Below are 19,322 nucleotides of genomic sequence, written 5' to 3'. Positions count from 1 at the left end.
AGGTAAGATTTCATTTTCTTAGTTGTTTTTGTTCATCTAAACCTAAGATATTTTTTTTCCATTGATTTTTAGAGATAATGGAAGGGAGGGAAACTGGTTGCCTCTCACTCCCACACCAATGGGATGGAGAATCAAACCTGAAACCCACGTAGTGCCTTTGATCTGGATTCAAACCCCACATCCTTCCGGCTCACTGACAAGAGCACGATTTCCTTTATATATAATTGAATTTTTACAGAGAGAAAGAGAGGGATAGAGAGTTAGAAACATCAATGAGAGAGAATTATTGATCAGCTGCCTCTTGTGCACCCCCTTACTGGGGATGTGCCCGCAACCAAGGTACATGCCCTTGACCAGAATCGAACCTGGGACCTTTCAGTCCATAAAAAGGCTGATGCTCTATCCACTGAGTCAAACCGGTTTTGGCAATTTCCTTTCTTTTTATGGCCCAGTAATATTCCACTGTCTATGTGTGCCACACCTTCTTTATTCGCCTTTCTAGTGGAGTGATTAATTCAAAGTCATCATTGTTGCCCTAGTTGGTTTGGGTCAATGGACAGAGTGCCAGTCTGTGTAAGGAAGGGTCCAAAGTTCGATTCTTGCTTAGGGCACATGCCTAGGATTGAAGGCAGGGGCCCTAGTAGGGGCTGTGCACTAGGCAGCCAATCTGCGATTCTCTCTTAAATCAATTTAAAAAATATTTAAAACTTAATAATAAATAAAGTCATCATTGTTAGCCCTAGCTGGTTTGGGTCAGAGGATAGACCGTTGGCCCAAGGACAGAAGAGTCCCCGGTTAGATTCTGGTCACCTGCCTGGATTGTAGGCTTTATTCCTGGGCCTAGTTGGGGTGCATGTGGGATGCAACTAATTGCGGTGTCTTTCTCACATTGTTGTTACTCTCTGTCCCTAAAAATTAATGGAGAAATATCCTGGGATGAGGATTAACTATATATATATATCTCCAATGCACAAAATTTATCCCTGGGCTGGGATGTGCCCCTCAGCCCAGCCTGCACCCCTGCACCCTCTTCAATCTGGGACCCTTTGAGGGATGTTCGACTGCCCATGGGATCGAGACTAAACGGGCAGTCGAACATCCCTTTCACAATCCAGGAATGCTAGCTCTCAACTGCTCGCCTGATTGCCTCTAACCGCTTCTGCCTGCCAGCCTGATCACTCCCTAACCATTCCCTGACAGCCTGATTGATGTCTAACTGCTCCCCTGCCAGCCTGTTTGCCCCTCGCTGCCCTCCCCTACAGAGTTGATTGCCTCCAACTGCCCTCTCTTGCAGGCCTGATTCCTCCCAACTGCCCTCCCCTGCTGGCCATCTTGTGGTGGCCTTCTTGTGTCCACATAGAGGCAGGATCTTTGACCACATGGGGGACAGCCATCTTGTGTATTGGAGTGATGGTCAATCTGCATAATACTCTTTTATTAGATAAGATAGAGGCCTGGTGCATGGGTGGGGGCCAGCTGGTTTGCCCTGAAGAGCATCTCAAATTGGGGTGGGGGGTTCCCTTGGGGCATGGGGCAGTCTGAGCGAGGGGCCTGAGGTGGTATGCAGGCCAGCCACACCTCCTGGTGACCCAAGCAGAGGCCCTGGTATCTGGAATTTATTTACCTTCTACAATTAAAACTGGAGTGGAGCCAAGTCTCCTGCTTACTCCGTGGCCTGCAGACATTTCTGTTGGAATTTATGTATCTTCTATAATTGAAACTTTGTCGCCTGGAATGGAGGCCTGGGCCAGCCAGGGTGTGTGGAAAGCTTTGCTTCCTCCATTCAGGGGCAACCCTAGCCTCCCGCTCTTTCCAGCTCCATGGCTGCCACCATTTCTGTTTGGATTTCTTTTCCTTCTATAATTGAAACTTTGTAGCCTTGAGTAGAGGCTTAGGTCGGCAAGGGCAGGGAGAAAGCTTGGCTTCCTCCATTGCTTGGGAAACGCAAGCCTTCCTCCTGGTCTCTGTGGCTGTGGCCATCTTGGTTGGGTTTATTTGCATATTTGCTCCTGATTGGCTGGTGGGTGTAGCTTGTGGGTATGGCAGAGTGATGGTAATTTGTATTGCTCTTTTACTAGGCAGGATTTCTTTAAAAAATATAAAAGTCATTGGTATTCATGTAATTCTTGTAATTTTTTCTGGTTGTTTTTTTTATTTTTTATCTTCTCTTCCTTTTTTATTCTACTGCTCTATTTTCTGTATCTTTTCTAGAGTTTTGACTTGTGGCTAAATGGAACCTTCACTTATGACACCTCCCTATGAATTGACAGTTAGAAATCCTTGATGAAAAAATAACCCAAAATTGAACTCTCTCACGGATGTATTAGTGTCCAGTTTGCCACCAGAAGAGTAGACACCATGAACACGACTTCTACAAACTTGTATGTCTATTTGAAAGTGAAGCTCATGAAAGTCATTTGTAATTTTTAATATATTTATTATGTTGCAGCATCAGTTTTCCACTGATAAAAAATGACCAAGGCATAATATAACACCAGGCAATGATTCATATGGAAATAAAATACATTACAATCAATAAATTCTACCAATGGAAAATACAAATGGGACAAAGGTTTGTAAGATGTTCATTGCCTAGAAATAAGGACAATTCAAATACGTTATTAAAAATTAATAATAAAAATACAGCAATTCAAATGTGTTACAAAAAATTAATAATAAAAATACAGATACGTTATGAGCTGAGTCTTCCTGGTGTCCAATTATGCCGTGAGAAGGGGGTCCATTCTGCGAGTGCAGGGAATGCCACAGGGAAAGCACAAGGCAGCCACGAGTCACAGATGTGTAGATGGGAGAAGCTCTGCCAGTCTTCCAGGCACCAGAGCACGCCGCCCGGAGGAGCAAGGAGTCCAGGCTGGGTCCTTTGGAAAGTTCTGGGCAGCAGTTCTCCAGGGATTCCTGCACCACCAGCAGCTATTGTGCTCCTGGCCCTGCAAACTGGCAGTGAGGTCATGTGCGCCCTGATTGGCTCAGCCTGGACCACCAAGCAGCCCCACAGGACGTCCATGAGCGGTGGCCAAGAAAGGGGCAGAGCAAATGCTACCTCCCCAAGGTGGATGCTCAGAGGTGCACTGATGCTGCATAGGAGTAACTGTTATCCAAGACGCACTGACCAGCTCTTCTCGCACCCGCATGGGCACACACCCTGGTCCCCTCTGGTCCCGCAGCAGCTGCAGGACGGGGCGGGGACGGGCTCCCTTAGAGATTCAGATAGTCGCAAGTGTCCTCCTCCTCCTCAGGCCAAGGCTGGCAGGAGGAAATGTACCCCTCTAAGGGACGTGGGCGCAGCTCTGCAGGAATCATAACAGGGGTGGCATTGAAACCGTTGTAGGGGAGCCGAGGCAAGACTCCGGCCTGAGCTGGAGCTGGAGCTGGAACAGGTGCAGTGGGGACCATGGCTGGGTAGCTCTGTGCAGGGCCACAGCAGGCCTGGCTGTAGTTGTAGACACAGGATTCTGCTTCTGGGGAGACTTGCAAATCGGTAGGTGGAGGGGGGCTGTAGAAACCTGGGCCCCCGTAGTGCTGAGGTTGGTTGGGGAACACTGGCTCCTCAGGGAACACAGGCATGGGGGGGAGCTCAGGGTCCCCCTGGAATGCAGGGCCCGCAGGCATGGGCACAGGGGCAGCTGGGTACATACCCCTGCCCTGGGGCTCAGCTGGGGCTCCTGGGTCTTGCTCCTTGCGCAGTTTCTGTAGCTTGCGTTCTTTGGCCCTGCGGTTCTTGAACCACACCTGAGGAGAGAGGGCACAGGTAGCCAGTGAGAGGAGAGAAGCGGAGAAACCAAGATGGTGGTGTAGGTAAACAGCTGGTCTGCCGCCTTGCACAACAATTTCAAAATTAAACCGAATATACGGAATATCTATCACCCAAAACCACAGAAAGGCTGGCTGAAAGAGAAAGGAGCGCAAGCGATGAAAAGCTGAGGAGCCTAGGTATGGAGGCATGTGAATTGGGCTGGTGGTGGGCAACTGGGCCGGAGGCTTTTTTTCAACCTGAAGGGAAACAAGCTCCCGATCACTTTGAAAGCCAGTCTCTGGGATCACGTGGGGGACCCAGATGCCTACGGGGAGAAGCTAGTCTGTCGCCCATCAGATCTGAAAGTGAGGGTGACTCTCTTGCAGAGGTGTGCAAAGCAATCATTGTTCACTGCGCTGGAGCACGGGGACTTGGAACCACAGAAGGGCAGAGAAGGCTGACGGCAGTCATTGCTGTTAGCCATGCCCCAGGCTAGTGATCTCCTGAGACCCCGCCCCACCCTGAGGACCCAACTCGAGGCCCCATCCTGCACATTCTACAGACCCACCCAAGGCACCACACAGCTGCTTTTGCATATAAATGGCCTGTATTGTGGCAGCTTAATGAAATAAACTGTAGCTCAAGCACAGAAGCCCTCCTAGCTGAGACACTGCTGATCCTCACAGCCAATTGGTTTGGAGATCAACACATCCCAGTGATACCAACAACAAGCAAGGCTTGACAACAAGACTGCACACACAGCCCACAAAGGGCTGCACCAAGACTGTCCACCTCAGGTAACTGGGAAGGCTTGCTACTGAGCTCTACCAGGACACCTAGCAGACAAAACTATTCCGTCAAATCAGGGAAGCAGCGAGAATGCTGAGACAAGGAAATAGATCTCAAACGAAAGTGTTGGAGAACAAAAGACTGGATATAGTGTTCAAATCCACGGTTATAAGGTTTTTCAAGAATTTCCTAGAAAAGGCCCATAAAATAAATGAGACCTTTGAGGATACGAAAAGGGATCAACTAGAAATAAAGAATACATTGTCTGAAATAAAAAAAAATATTATACAGAGTCCTAAAAACAGACTGGAAGACCGCAAGAATCGAGTCAAAGATTTGGAACATAAAGAGCCAGAAGACACTCCTCCGCAGAAGCAAGAAGACAAGAGAATCCAGAAAGTTGAAGATAGTGTAAGAAACCTCTGGGACAATTTCAAGTGAACCAACATCAGAATTATGGAGGTCCCAGAAGAAGAGAGAGAGCAAGATACCAAAAGCCTATTGGAAGAAATAGTGACAGAAAACTTTCCCCACCTGGTGAAAGAAATAGACTTACAAGTCCAGGAAGCCCACAGAACCCCAGAGAAAAGGAATCCAAAGAGAACCACACCAAGACACATCATAATTAAAATCCCAAGAGCAAAAGATAAAGAGAGAATATTAAAAGCAACAAGAGAAAAGCCGGTAGTTACCTATAAAGGAGCACCCATAAGATTGTCAGCTGATTGCTCAACAGAAGCCATGCAGGCCAGACGGGAATGGCAAGAAATATTCAAGGTGATGAATAGCAAGAACCTACAGGCAAAATTACTCTACCCAGCAAAGCTATCACTCAGAATCGAAGGCCAGATAAAGAGCTTCACAAATAAAAAAAAGCTAAAGAAGTTCATCACCACCAAACCAGATTTATATGAATTGCTGAAGGGGGTTCTTTAGGAAGAGGAAGAATAAGAGATAAAAAATTATGAACAACAAATATGTAACTATCAACAAGTGAATCTAAAAGCCAAGGGAATTAAAAAATCTGTTGAACAATATTAACTGGTGAATATAATAGAATCAGAGGTACGGAAAGGGAGTGGACTGACCATTCTCTGGGGAAAGGGGAGTGGGGGGTGCGAGAAGAGACTGAACATAAACTGTGCACCTATGGGTGAGGACAATAGGGGGTGGGGAAAAGGCAGAGGGTGGGGTGGGAACCTGGTGGAGGGGAGCAATGCGGGGCGGGGAGAAACGTTTGTAACAATCTGAACAAAAAGAATTTATTTTTAAAAATAAATAAATAAAGAGAATGTATGGGGCGGGGGGAAGAGGGGCGAAGCTCTGCGCTCCCGCCTACACCCAGGGGTGAGGAGGCTCAGGGAAGAAGGGCCGGCCTAAAACCTCTCCCTCCGCCCCCAGATCCCACAATTGGCCCCGGGTTGGCGTGGGCTCGGATAGGCGCAAAGAGCAGGACACCCAGAAACAGGGAAGGGGTCTGCCTGAGAGGGTCCACGTGTTCGCAGAGGCCCGGCGGTCTGGGGGCGAGCGTGGGGAGAAGCGAGGGGCTGTATCGTGTTGGCCAGTTTGTCCCACACGGGGCTGAGGTGGACTCGGGGGCCAGGCCCCGGACCACACGGGTGACCCTGGGCAGCGCTAGGTCCTTCTGGCCTGGTCTCCCGCTTCCCACGTCATCCTCCTTCTGCATCGCGGTGGGGCATGGATTGCGCTTGTTTGCAGCGGGTGGGGTGATTCCTGGCTGGGGGTTGGGGTGTTGGGGTTTTACCTGCACTTGATGCTCCTGCAGATTCAGCCTGGTCGCCAGGCTCACGCGTTCGTCATAGGTCCCATAGTGTTTCCCCTTAAAGAATGCCTCCAACTCCGTCAGCTGCGCCTCGGTGTACACCGTGCGCTTCTGCCGCTTCTTCTTGGGACGGGCTGGGGAAGATGGAGCGCCTGGCGGAAGAGGGGAGATGGGATTAGAGGAGACCCACAGACAGCCCGCAGCTCACCAGGCCCTCGGGCAGCTACCAAGCAGTGGATTTGAGCGTGTCATCTGACCCACACCCCGAGCTCCGGACCTCTCTAGGCCTCGGGTCCCCATCCCCCAAATGGGTCTGGGACCAGCGCCTGAGTTCTTCTTGCGGGGCCCACAGCCAGACCTGGCGGGGACCTCAGACTTCACCCTGCTTCCCCTCCCCCGGCTCTTTCCTCGACCGTGCCATCTCATCCTCCAATCCACTCAGCCTCCCAGAGATGCTGGCCCTGGTCTGGATGCCCAGGAACCTCCAGCCCCAGAGCCAGGTTCCCACCTGCAAGTCCCGCGGCTGCCTCTCCTCACACCCAGCCCTCTCTGCGGGCGGACTCACCCTGGGGAGACGGCGGTTCCTGCATCTTCGACGCTACTGCACGCTCTGCACGTAAGACCACACAGCCTGGAGCTTAAACAGCACTTCCTAGGGGTCCTGGGACCCACCCTTCTTTGCGTGGATTCAGCCCCTCCCTTCTTAGCCTGGCATTCAGTCCCACCCTTCTTAACCTGGCATCCAGCCCCGCCCTACACAGAAGCCTCAACGCTTTGGTCCTTTTATTGGGCCGGTCGGTCCTTTTATGGAGCAGTTGCTGCGCGTGGTCCCTCTCCTGGCGGCCGGGAGACCTCAGTTTGAAGACGGCCTCGGTCCTGCTCTCAAGGGGACGCTGCATTGTTTCTGTGGGGGGACCCCATCTCAGAAAACAGTCCCTCGAGTGGACCAGCCAGCTGCCAGTATAGGCCCCTTTCATGTCTGAAGCCACCCCGATGGTGTCACTCCGTCCCCAAATCCACTCAGCCTCCCAGAGAAGCTGGCCCTGGCCTGGACGCCCAAGAGCCTCCAGCCCCAGCCCCAGGACCCCACCTGCAGAGCCCTGTCTGCTTGCATTTCCCCCCTCCCAGCCCTTCCTGTTGGCAGACTCACCCTTGGGAGACTCCGGTTCCTGCATCCTGGATGCCGCTAGGTTCTCTGGGCTTGAAGGCTCTCGCCACCAGACCTGCGAGTGTCCCCTTAAATACCTGATAGGCACCCACAACCCACGAGCCCACCCAATGGTTCCGCTAGGGACTCTTCCCCATCATCAGGCCCCGCCCCCAGGCCCCGCCCCTGGGAGAGGGAGGGCACAATCCTTCATTAGTCCTTTGAGCACCGGGTCCCTGGCCTGGGGGCTGGGAGACCTCAGGGGCCAAAAAGCTTTGGTTCTGGCCCCAGGGGGACCCAGTATTGTGTCCGGGTGAAAAGGTCGCTCTAATTGCCAGCTAGTGACCCGGGATCATCCCATCCCTTCCCGGTCCTGGGAGCCCCACCTCTCCCGCCATCCAGCTGCCTCCTCCCAGGTCCCCAACATCTAGTTATTTTTCCAGTCATTCCTTCAGACACACCGGCCCCAATCTTTCCTCTACGGCCCCCGCCCTCCGAGTCTCCTTTGGAGGTGGGAAACTTCAGACACACTGGCCCCAACCATGAGGTCGGGCTGGTTTCCCTGTGCGTTGAAAGAGAGATGGGGGTGCAGGTAGATGGTTAGCTGATTTCCCTTGTGAATGAATGACCTGAGTGTGATCTGTGTGTCATTGGTCACCCAGTCCAGGTCCTCTGAGCTGCACAGGCCCGTGTCTAATCGTTGGGCTGCACTCCCTGCTTGCCCAGGGTCTGCTGGGAACTCAGATCTGGAGATAGGACAACTGGCAATGCTCATCCCCAGGGGCCTTTTTTTTTAGAATTCATGGGAGAGACAGTGACCTGGGTGATGAAATGCAAAAGGAAAGGAAACTATGAGATGTCATTGCTAGATTCAGCTCACCATCTGAACTGCCTCTTCCTGTCCCAGGGTGGCGTCTCCCCTAACTGGCCCTGATTTCTGCTTTCCTGGGAGCACGTTGGTCACCGCGACAGTGGATGGCCCTGATGTCCCCAAGGGACAACCCAACCAATTCCTTGTTTTATAAATTGTGTCCAGAGGTTCCCTTCTCCATGACCTCTAAAGGAAAAACAGGGTGTTACAAGCAAAATAGTAGGTGTCACATGCTGCTGATTGGATGGGCAAAGCTGAGAAGAGGGGCCAGGCTTGGGCTTGGGGGAGGGGATGGGGAATCAGGCTTTTCCTGCCTTGTATGTGGGATGCTTTCTGAGACAGACTTGGTGGTATCTGTCTAGGCCCCTCAGCCACAGACCATGAGTAGGACACCAGTAGTTGAGCAAATGTGGGTTTATTTATTCTTATTTATTTGGGGTAGGGGAGTTACTTATTTTTAATAAAATTTTTAACTAAAAATTTTATTGATTGACTTAAGAGAGAGAGGAGAGAGAGACATTGATTTGTTGTTCCACTTATTTATGCATTCATTGCTTGATTCTTGTATGTGCTCTGACTGCGTATCCAACCCACAACCTTGGCATAGATGGACAACTCTAACCACCTGAGCTACCTCGTCAGCCAATGTGGGTATACTGTCTCATTGCAATGAGGAGGACACAACCATGAAGACCCTAGAGGCATCTCAGAAAGAGAATGTTTGAAAATACCGTTATAGGATTTAGGTTTATATGGGACGATTTGGGGGAAGGTTCAGAGTGACTTTTAGGCCCACCAAAATTATAGTCGGGAGCACACACAGAGACTTTCCCACCCACACTCATGGCAGTATGGTTCACAACAGGCAAGAAGTAGACACCTACTGTTTTGGTTATGTTCAAAGTCTGAGTGTTGGGAAGCCCTGGAGGTCCTTCCCATTGTCAGCTGCTTGTCCTTGGGCAAAGATTAAGGTAACCAGATGTCCCGATTTTGGCGGGACAGTCCCAATTTTTAACCATTTGTCCTGCGTCCCTCGGCATTTAAAAAAATTAGCATTAGCAGAAGGACTTATGTCTTTTCACGCTATTAACATATAGACCAAATTTTTAATCAAGAACGCCCTCCCCTCCCCCCAGGTCAATGGTGTCCGGCTTTACCAATGTTAAAATCTGGTCACCTTAGCAAAGATCCTCCCAGCCAGGCTTGGCTTTCCCCACCCTTACTATGGATTAAGTCTACATCCGGCTTCACACCTACCCGGAAGCTGATATCAGCTCAGGAGAGAAAGGGTCCCAGCACCTGAGAGGACTTCCCTTGCCTCCAAGGTTTGTGCCTGGGGCAAAGGCAGAGCTTTTCCACCCTGCAGGAGAAGCTGGTCAAACATTAATCCAATCTCTCAATCTCTCTCCCACCACAGCAATTTTCACAGGCCTGTGGGTATCAGAAACCCCCAGAGGGCTTCTTTCCCAGATTTAGTAGGTTTAGGGTGGGGCTCCAAAATTTGCATTAAAAAAAAAAAAATATATATATATATATATATATATATATATATATATATATATATATATATATATTATTGAGTTTTTACAGAGAGGAAGGAAGAGAGATAGAGAGCTAGAAACATCGATGAGAGAGAATCACCAACCAGCTGCCTCTTGCACACCCCCCTACCGGGGATATGCCCGCAACCAACGTACATGCCCTTGACCGGAATCGAACCCGGGACCTTTCAGTCCCCAAGCCGACGCTCTATCCACTGAGCCAAACCGGTTTCGGCTCCAATATTGGTTTTAAGATCATTCTTCTGTCCATCCATCCATCCATCCATCCATCCATCCACATATCTTTGCACTATCTACCCATCTGTCTATCTCCCCATTAGTTCTGAGAACAGAGGTTTCTTGAACCAAACTTGAGCAAAAAGAAATGAAAGTATGAGTAGAAACAAAGATGTTACCACATAGGGGACCTGGCCCTGAGGGAGTCTGCTCAGGGCCAGCAGTAGTATGGACTTCGTGCAGGAAAGGTTCACAATACGAGCCCAGGTGGTTATGAGTGTTTGTTTATTAAATATGGTGGACAGTGAAACAAGGAAAAACTTAGCATAGAAGCAGCAGAAGATCCTAGGCTGGGATGCTTTGCTTCCTGGGAAGTCAGAGAAAAGGGGTTCTTGGAGTTAGGTTCAGTGGATTAGTCTGGGACAAGCTGGCACTGCCCACTTCTCCCCTGGTTGCAAGTCTTGTAGGGTCCCTTAGAGTTCAGGAAGTGCACATCAGTGTGGGAAGAGGAGAATGGAAAGGGAAGGAGAGTGTTTAGGGGAGGTCTAAGGGGAAGTGTGAATAGAATATTCATTAGCTTTTCCAGGTGCACTCTTGCAGGATCCTAGTCTCCACTGATTGGTCAGCGCCAGAGCAGGAGGTCATTAGTCATTGCAACCTGTGATGGCTGCTTTTCTGGGCCTAGAACTGAAATACAACTGAGGCCTAGATGTTATTTCTAGGGAGGTGACCTTCTGGATCTGCTATAAATTACTCCACCAGTTTGTTCAGTTATCTGTCTTTCCCCACTTGCCAAGGAATTTTCCTATTTTCTTTCTTTCTTTCTTTCTTTCTTTCTTTCTTTCTTTCTTTCTTTCTTTCTTTCTTTCTTCTTTCTTCTTTCTTTCTTTCTTTCTTTTAATATATTTTATTGATTTTTCTTACATAGAGGAAGGAAGAGAGATAGAGAGCTAGAAACATCCATGAGAGAGAAACATCGACCAGCTGCCTCTTGTACACCCCCTACCAGGGATATGCCCGAAACCAATGTACATGCCCTTTACCAGAATCGAACCTGGGACCTTTCAGTCCGCAAACCGACACTCTACCCCTGAGCCAAACCGGTTTCGGCTTTCCTAGTTTCTTACTATGCTGCCTCACAAAGAGGACATAGGTACAATTTTGCTCCTAAATGCACAGTCTGCATCTAGGAGAGCATCCAAGAAGCTAAGAGGGGTAGCCCTGTGGGAGGACAACTATAGGCAGGGAGAACTTTCACAGCTCTCATGACCAGTTCCACACAGTGAGCTTATTAATGATCAAATCTATATTAAATAAAACAAGGCCTATACTCTTTTTTGGAAAATGGGCTCCACTTTCTGATCTCTCTGGGAATCAGGCACTCTTCCCCCCAAGTTCATCTGAGCCTCCGGTTGACACCATGGAAATTAACCCTTTTTCCATGTACTGTTCTGCGCTTCAGGTTTTCTCTGAAAAATGGCCCACCCATACGGGCCTCTTTTTGTCCTCCATGGAAAAATTGGCTTCAGCCTCATCTTCAGAGAAACATAATAAATAAATAAATAAATAAATAAAAAGGGCTGTTGCTGGGTAGCTCAGATGGTTAGGTCATTATCCCTATACACCTAGGTTTCAGGTTTGATCCTAATCAGGACATATACAAGATCAACCAATGATGTATAAATAAATGGAACAACAAATCAATGCTATTCTCTCTCCCCTTCCTCTTTCTTTAAAAAACAAAACAAAACAAAACAGTAAAAAAGTAAACAAATAAATATTTCAGTGAAGGATAACATTGCTTGAGGAAAATGCACAGATTGATAGGTTATCAGAAAGTGAGCACAGAATATTTCCAGCAACACCAAAGCTCCCTCATGGTAGCTTCCATTCTTGACCAAAGGTAATCATTATCCTGCTTTCTAATACTACAGATTTGTTTTGCCTGTTTGTGAACTTTACATGTATAGAACCACAGACAGTGTCTTCCTTTGTGTTTGCTTTCTTTCATTCATCATGGTTTGTAAGAGTCATCCCTCTTGCCTTATGTGTTCTGATGTCAGTGTAGTTTGCCATTACATGATATAGCACCATTAATCTATCCAGTCTCATTGGTTCTGGTTTGGATTATTATAAACAATGATGCTATGAACATTCTGACACACACAAAAAATATGTATACTAGAGACCTGGTGTACAAAATTCGTGCATGGGGGAGTGGGGTGTCACTCAGCCCAGCCTGCACCCTCTCCAATCTGGAACCCCTTGAGGGTAGTTGGACATCCCTCTCACAATCCAGGACTGCTGGCTCACAGCTACTCGCTTGCCTGCCTTCCTGATTGCCCCTAAACACTTCTGCCTGCCAGCCTAATCACGCCCTGCCAGCCTGATTGATGCCTAACTGCTCCCCTCCCAGCCTGATTGCCCTTAACCATCCTCCACTGCAGGCCTGGTCTCCCCCAACTGCCCTCCCCTGCAGGCCTGGGTTCCCCCCAACTTCCCTCCTCTGCCAGCCTGGTCACCCCTAACTGCCCTCCCCTGCAGACTTGATCACCTAAACTGCCCTCCCTTATAGGCCTGGTTCCTTCTAACTGCCCTCCCCTGCTGGCCATCTTGTGGCGGCCATCTTGTATTCACATGGAGGCAGCCATCTTTGACCACATGGGGTCAGCCATCTTGTGTGTAGGAGTGATGGTCAATTTGCACACCACTCTTTTATTAGATAGGATTTCTGTTTGTATATTCTTGGAATTTCTAGGAGACAATTGCTCAAATTTTGTAGATAATGCTTCATAGATTTCTGAAGTTATTTTACTTCATATCCTCACTAAAACTTAGCAGTGTCTGCCCTTTAATTTTAGCCATGTGGGTGGGTATGTAGATGAAGATCATTGTGGGCCTGTATTTTCCTCATAACTGGTGGAATTGAACAACTTTTCCATTCATTATGGTCTACTTTATTCTATTTATTTCCCATACCCACTCAATTAGGGATCAAACTAAAAAACTGAATATGTGCCCTGACTGAGATTCAAATCTGAAATTTTTTTTTGTGTACTGGACGAAGCTCCCAGTAACTGAGCCTCCTGGCCAGGACATTATAATCTACTTTAAGTACCCCCCACCCTCCATTATATTGTAAAGCTCTCTATGTAAAGATTACACACAGATTTTGTTAAATTCCCCTCCTAAATTATTTGATATTATTATCAACTAGGAGCCCAGTGCATGAAGATTCATGCATGGCATGTGGGTTCCTCAGCCCAACCTGCACCTTCTCCAATCTGGGAGCCCTCAGAGGAACCCTCTCCAATCTGGGAATTTCTGTCTTTGCAATCATATGAGCGAATTATCCGAGACCCCAACCCAGGGGTTTGTTGCTCACAGAATAATAGAGGCTTTCTTTTTCTTTGCTTCATTGGTGGAGATTTCCTGGAAGTTTTAGGATATCCTCCCTTTAATTTTTCCCTGACACTCTGATTTTACTTATGTCTCTCATCTTTGCTCTCCCTCCATCCCCCACCACAACAGAAACTTGCTACAGGCTCTCTTTGCTCTAGTGTCTAGGAGATCTGTCTGCCACCAGAACTATGATTCTCAGCATTCCTGGTGCTCCCCCTCCCCTCCTCTGGGCTTCTGATTCAGGTCCCCTGTCTGCCACCAGAACTACCACCGTACTCCCAAAATTCTTGGGTGCTCCTTACTGCTCACCTGTCTGCCTGCCTGATCACCCCTAACTCCCCCCCCTACTGGCTGGTCACCCCCAACTCCCCCCACCACCACCAGCCTGGTTACCCCTAACTGCCCCCCATGCCAGCCTAGTCACCCTAACTGCCTTCCCCTCCTGCTGGCCTGGTCACCCCTCACTGCCACCCTCTGCCAGCCTGGTCACCCCTCACTGACTCCCTGACAGCCTGATTGCCCCCAACTTCCCCCCTGTGGGCATGGTTGCCCCATGCAGCCTGCTGCTCAGTTGCTTGGTCACCCTCACTAACCCCCACCCCCTCAGGCCTGGTCACCCCATGCAGCCTGTTCTGTCGTCTGTTCGGTTTCGATGGTTGCTTAAGCTTTTATATAAGTAGATTGTAGATATCAATTTTTTCAAATTTGTTTCCTGTTAGTGGCTGGAGTATAGTAAAAAAAAATAATAATAATAATCTGTTCTTGTTCTGTTGACTTATACCCAGTAACCTAGTCAAATTTTTTCATTACTGTTAAATAATTATGCATCTATAAATTCTTTTGAGTTTTCTACCTAAACAGTCATGTCATTTGTGGGGGAAAAATGATAGTGATAGTTCTTTTTCTTTCTTTCTAATCCATATACCCTTTATTTCTTTTTATTTCTTGATTGCATCTTTATTTCCTTACTAGAGGCCCAGTGTATACATTTGTGCATGAGTGGGGTTCAGCCTGCCCACCCACATTGGGGCCGATCGGGCTGGGCTGGCCAGGAAGAGAGGATGCGGGAGGTTGGCAGCTGATCCACTCCAATTGGAGTGTGTGTGGGGTCTATCAGGATAGAGCCAGCCCAGGGGTGGAACTCCAGGGTGGAGGGGACAATTTGCAGATTACCCTTTTATTATATGGGATTGAATGGACCTTTACTATAGTGTTGAAAGAAGTGGTGAGAACTAGATGGTTGTCTCATTCCCAGTAACAGAAGAAAATCTTTCAATATTTCAACATCAAACATGTTTCCTATAGAATTATTCTGCAGATACCCTTCATCAAATTAAGAAATTCACTCTCTTCCTCATTACTTTTTTTTTCTTTCCTTTCTTCATTTTTTAAAATATATTTTATTGCTTTTTTACAGGGAGGAAGGGAGAGGGATAGGGGTTTAGAAACATCAATGAGAGAGAAATATCAATCAGCTGCCTCCTGCACACCTCCTACTGGAGATGTGCCTGCAATCAAGGTACATGCCCTTGACTGGAATAGAACCTGGGACCTTTCAGTCTGCAGTCTGACACTCTATCCACTAAGCCAAATCAGTTAGGGCTCTATCTATCTATCTATCTATCTATCTATCTATCTATCTATCTCCCTTCCTTCCTTCTTTCCTTCCTTCCTTTCTTCCTTTCTTCCTTTCTCTCTTTCTTTTTCCCCCCCTTTCTTCCTTTCTCTCTTTCTTTCTTTTTTCCTTTCTTCCTTTCTTTTTCTTTCTCTCTTTCTTTGGAGAAGTGACCTTCTTGAGTGGGGTTCATACATCATTAACCTCGATACAAACAGCTCCTGGCATCTGTCTGCCTTTCTTTCCCTGCCTAATACCTTGGAATGTGTTTTCCCCTTCTGCTCCCCATCTGGGTTTCCCTCCCTTGCTCATCAACTCCATATTCTGAGTGTCCTGGAAGCTTCATCTTTGAAGTCACCAAACAGGAGTGGCCATCAAGGATGGTGTCCCCAAGGTCATTCCAATCTCACCCCCAGGCCTGAGATGCCTGGAAAGCTGGGACTGGATCCTGTTTGTCTTGGGAAACTCACTTAACTCCTCGTGACCCATGAAATAGAGACCAGGGAGATGGCGCCTCCCTCACGAGGTGTCTGAAGCGGTAGAGAGAGAAATGACAAGGCCTTGCTAACAGTGCCCGGTGCATCATGGCAAGGGCTTCATTTCCTTCTTACCGTGTGTCCCAGGCATGATTTCACCAGGAGAAGGTGGGACTGGGTAGGGAGGGTATCTGATGGTGGAAACTCAGATGTCTCTGCAAAGCCCCGCCCCCGAGGTCTGGAGTCTGAACCTAATACCTGCTAATTCCCTGTGGTGTGCTGAGGCTGGGCCCCCTCCTAAGCGGATTAGAGCTTTTGCTAAATTAGTGCTGTTCAGAGAGAGGAAACAGTCAGGGAGGATCTCAGGAGATCTGGGAGGGGTGAGAGGGAGGATGAAGATAAGGGGTGAGGGGAGAGATGGAGAGAAGAAAAGAGAGCAGAGAAAAACCCAGGCCTGTAGTAAGCTTAGAAAGGAAGAAACAGAGAGGAGAGAAGCAGGATTGAAAGGAAGGATGAAAAATGGGGGGTTTGGGGGATGGGGGAGAGAAGAGAATTGCCAGAAAGGACTACATCCCAACAAGACACACAGAAGCCGAAGCCGGTTTGGCTCAGTGGATAGAGCGTTGGACTGCAGACTGAAAGGTCCCAGGTTCGATTCCGGTCAAGGGCATGTACCTTGGTTGTGGGCACATCCCCAGTAGGGGCGTGCAAGAGGCAGCTGATCGATGATTCTCTCTCATCGATGTTTCTAACTCTCTATCCCTCTCTCTTCCTCTCTGTAAAAAATCAATAAAAATATATTAAAAAAAAAAAAAAAGACACACAGAAATCCCAGTTCTACCTCTTCCTAGTCGTGGACTTGGGGCAGGTTACCTATCTAACCTGCCTCTGCCTCAGGTTCTCATCTGGGAAATGGGGAGAATGAGAACATACATCTGAATATAGCAGCACATGTCTAGTGGGTTGTTCTGAGAATTAGGATTTAGGATTGGCTTTCACCCGAGTCCGGAAAATAGCTCAGTACATTTCCCTTTTTGTTTTTAAATATATTTTTATTGGTTTCAGAGAGGAAAGGAGAGGGAGAGAAAAAGAGATAGGAACATCAGTGATGAGAGAGAATCACTGATCAATTACCTCTTGCCTGCCCCACTCTGGCAATCGAGCCCCAAACTTGGGCTTGTGCCCGTGACTGGAATCAAACCTGGAACCCTTTAGTCTACAGCTTACACCCTATCTACTGAGCCAAACTAGCTAGGGCTTTCTTTTCTTTTCCATTGATTTATTCAGATGAATAATATATACTATTATACAATCCGCCCATTTTTCCAGCCGGTGTGGCTCAGTGGTTGAGCATTGACCTATGAAACCAGTAGGATTTCAAACAGTTTGATTCCCTTGCCTGGGTTGCAGGCTCAATCCCCAGTGGGGGATGTGCAGGAGGCAGCCAATCAATGGTTCTCTCTCATCATTGATGTTTCTATCTCTCTCCCTCTCCCTTCCTCTCTGAAATCTATCTATATCTATATCTATATCTATCTATCTATAATTAAAATAAAAATAAAATTCACCCATTTGAAGCATACTGCTTGTCGAGTTTGGGCAGCGGCAGATAGTCATGGAACCACCACCATAATCAAGTTATAGGACATTTCTAGCCCCCAAAGATTCCCAGCTGGTGACTTATGCCTGCTGACCCTCAGCTCCCAGCAACCACTGTTTGCTTCCTGCCACTGCAGCTCCCCCTTTTCTAGAGTTTCACGGTATGGACTGCTTTGAGCCTGGAGTCTTTCCCTCACTGTTGTTCTATTCATCATGCTGTTCTGTTGGCCAGTGCATTGCTTTTTTACTGGTGAGGAATATTCCATTGCCTGGACGCACCTCAGTTTGTTTATCCACTTGCCAGTTTGAGGCCATTATGCATGGAGCTGCCATGAATGGTGCAAGTTCAAGTTCAGTTAAAAAAAAGTCAGGTTAAGATAAACATTTTGACTTGACTTGGGGTGGTGAACACGCAATTCTTTGCAGCTGATGAGTTACAAAATTGCACACCTGAAACCTGTATCATTTTGTTCACCAGGGTCACCCTGGTAAATTCAATAAAAAGGGAGGAAAGATAAGCATGTAGCATGATGTTTTCAAGGTCCATCCATGTTGTAACAGGTGTCAGAGCTTCATTTCTTCTCCCCCACCCCCAACCCCGCCATTGATTTTTAGAGAGAGTGGAAGAGAGGAAGGGAGGGAGGGAGGGGGAGAGGGAAAGAGAGAAAAACATCACTGTGAGAGAGACACGTGGGTTGGTTGCCTTCCAAACCTGCATCCCAGGTATGTGTCCTAAACCAGGCATCGAACCCAAGGCCCGTCGATGCACAGACCAACACTCTAACCACTGAGCAACACTGGCCAGGGCAGAATTTCTTTTAGAGACTGAATCATATTCCATTGTCTGGATCTACCACATTTGTGCATCCATTGTTGACTGACAGTTGGGTTGTTTCCATATATTTTGTGTGTACACGTTTTTGTTTGCATACCTGTTTTCAGTTCTTTGGGGTATATACTTAGGAGTGGAATTGCTGGGACACTATCTTATGTCAGACCTTTTTGTCACCCAAATAGAAGCCTCATACCCATTAAGCAGTTCCTCCCCTCCCCCCACTCCTCGCAGCCACAGGCAACCACTAACCTGCTTTTTATTTCTATGGATTTGCCTGTTCTGGACATTTCATAGAAATGGAATCCTACACTACATAGCCTTTTGTGTCTGGCTTCTTCTGTGAATGTACTTAATACCCCTGAACGGCACACTTCAAAATGGTAAGTTTTACGGGATGTGTATTTTAACCACAAAAAGAAATGAAGGAACATGTATAGGACCTGTCTCCGGGACCACCTACTTAATATAATCATCTCATTGAATTCTCTCAAAGTAGGTCTTCTCAGTGCCCCCAGGTGGGGAAACTGGCTGGGGAAAATGGATCAGCCAAGGTCATGTGACCAGCAGTCTGTCTCATCCCCATCAATCCTGTGTTCAACCAACATGGGACTTAGCACTCAAGAGGGACGGAAGCAGAAAGGGTGACAGAGGTGGAGAAACAGAAAGGTAGAGGCAAAGGGAAGGAGAAGAAGGAGAAAGGCAAAAAATACAGCAAAAAGAAACAGACTGGGGAGCCCGGGAGACAGTTCAGATGGAGTGAGATGGAGAAAAGAAGAGACTGGAGAGAAATGGTGAGACATGAAAGTGACCCAAGAACAAGAGATGGAAGGAGAAAGGATGAAGCCACAGAGGTTGATGGGGCGGGCTTCATTCCCTGGGCCGCTGAGGCAGGATGCATGGGGGGTCCCGCGAGGCCCTGGCAGGTGAAGGCTGGTCATCTGGAGCCCATGTCCCTGCATCAGTGGCCTTGGGGACGTGGCAAGGGAAAGATGAAGGAAGCAGGTGGATGGGCCCTTCCCCCCGGAGACAGAAGATCGGGGAAGAGAGCATGGACAGAGCAATCCCTGTTTCTACCATTTGGGCCTGCCCTTCCATGGAAATTTTTAAAACCACTCAGCCAAAACTGGTTTGACTCAGTGGATAGAGCGTTGGTCTGCAGACCGAAAGGTCCCGGGTTCGATTCCAGTCAAGGGCATGTACCTTGGTTGCGGGCACATCCCAGCAGGGGATATGCAGGAGGCAGCTGGTCGATGTTTCTCTCTCATTGATGTTT

Source organism: Pipistrellus kuhlii, unplaced genomic scaffold (genome assembly GCF_014108245.1).
Source record: "Pipistrellus kuhlii isolate mPipKuh1 unplaced genomic scaffold, mPipKuh1.p scaffold_m20_p_114, whole genome shotgun sequence".
NCBI classification, from domain to species: domain Eukaryota; kingdom Metazoa; phylum Chordata; class Mammalia; order Chiroptera; family Vespertilionidae; genus Pipistrellus; species Pipistrellus kuhlii.
This window is presented reverse-complemented; position numbering follows the sequence as displayed.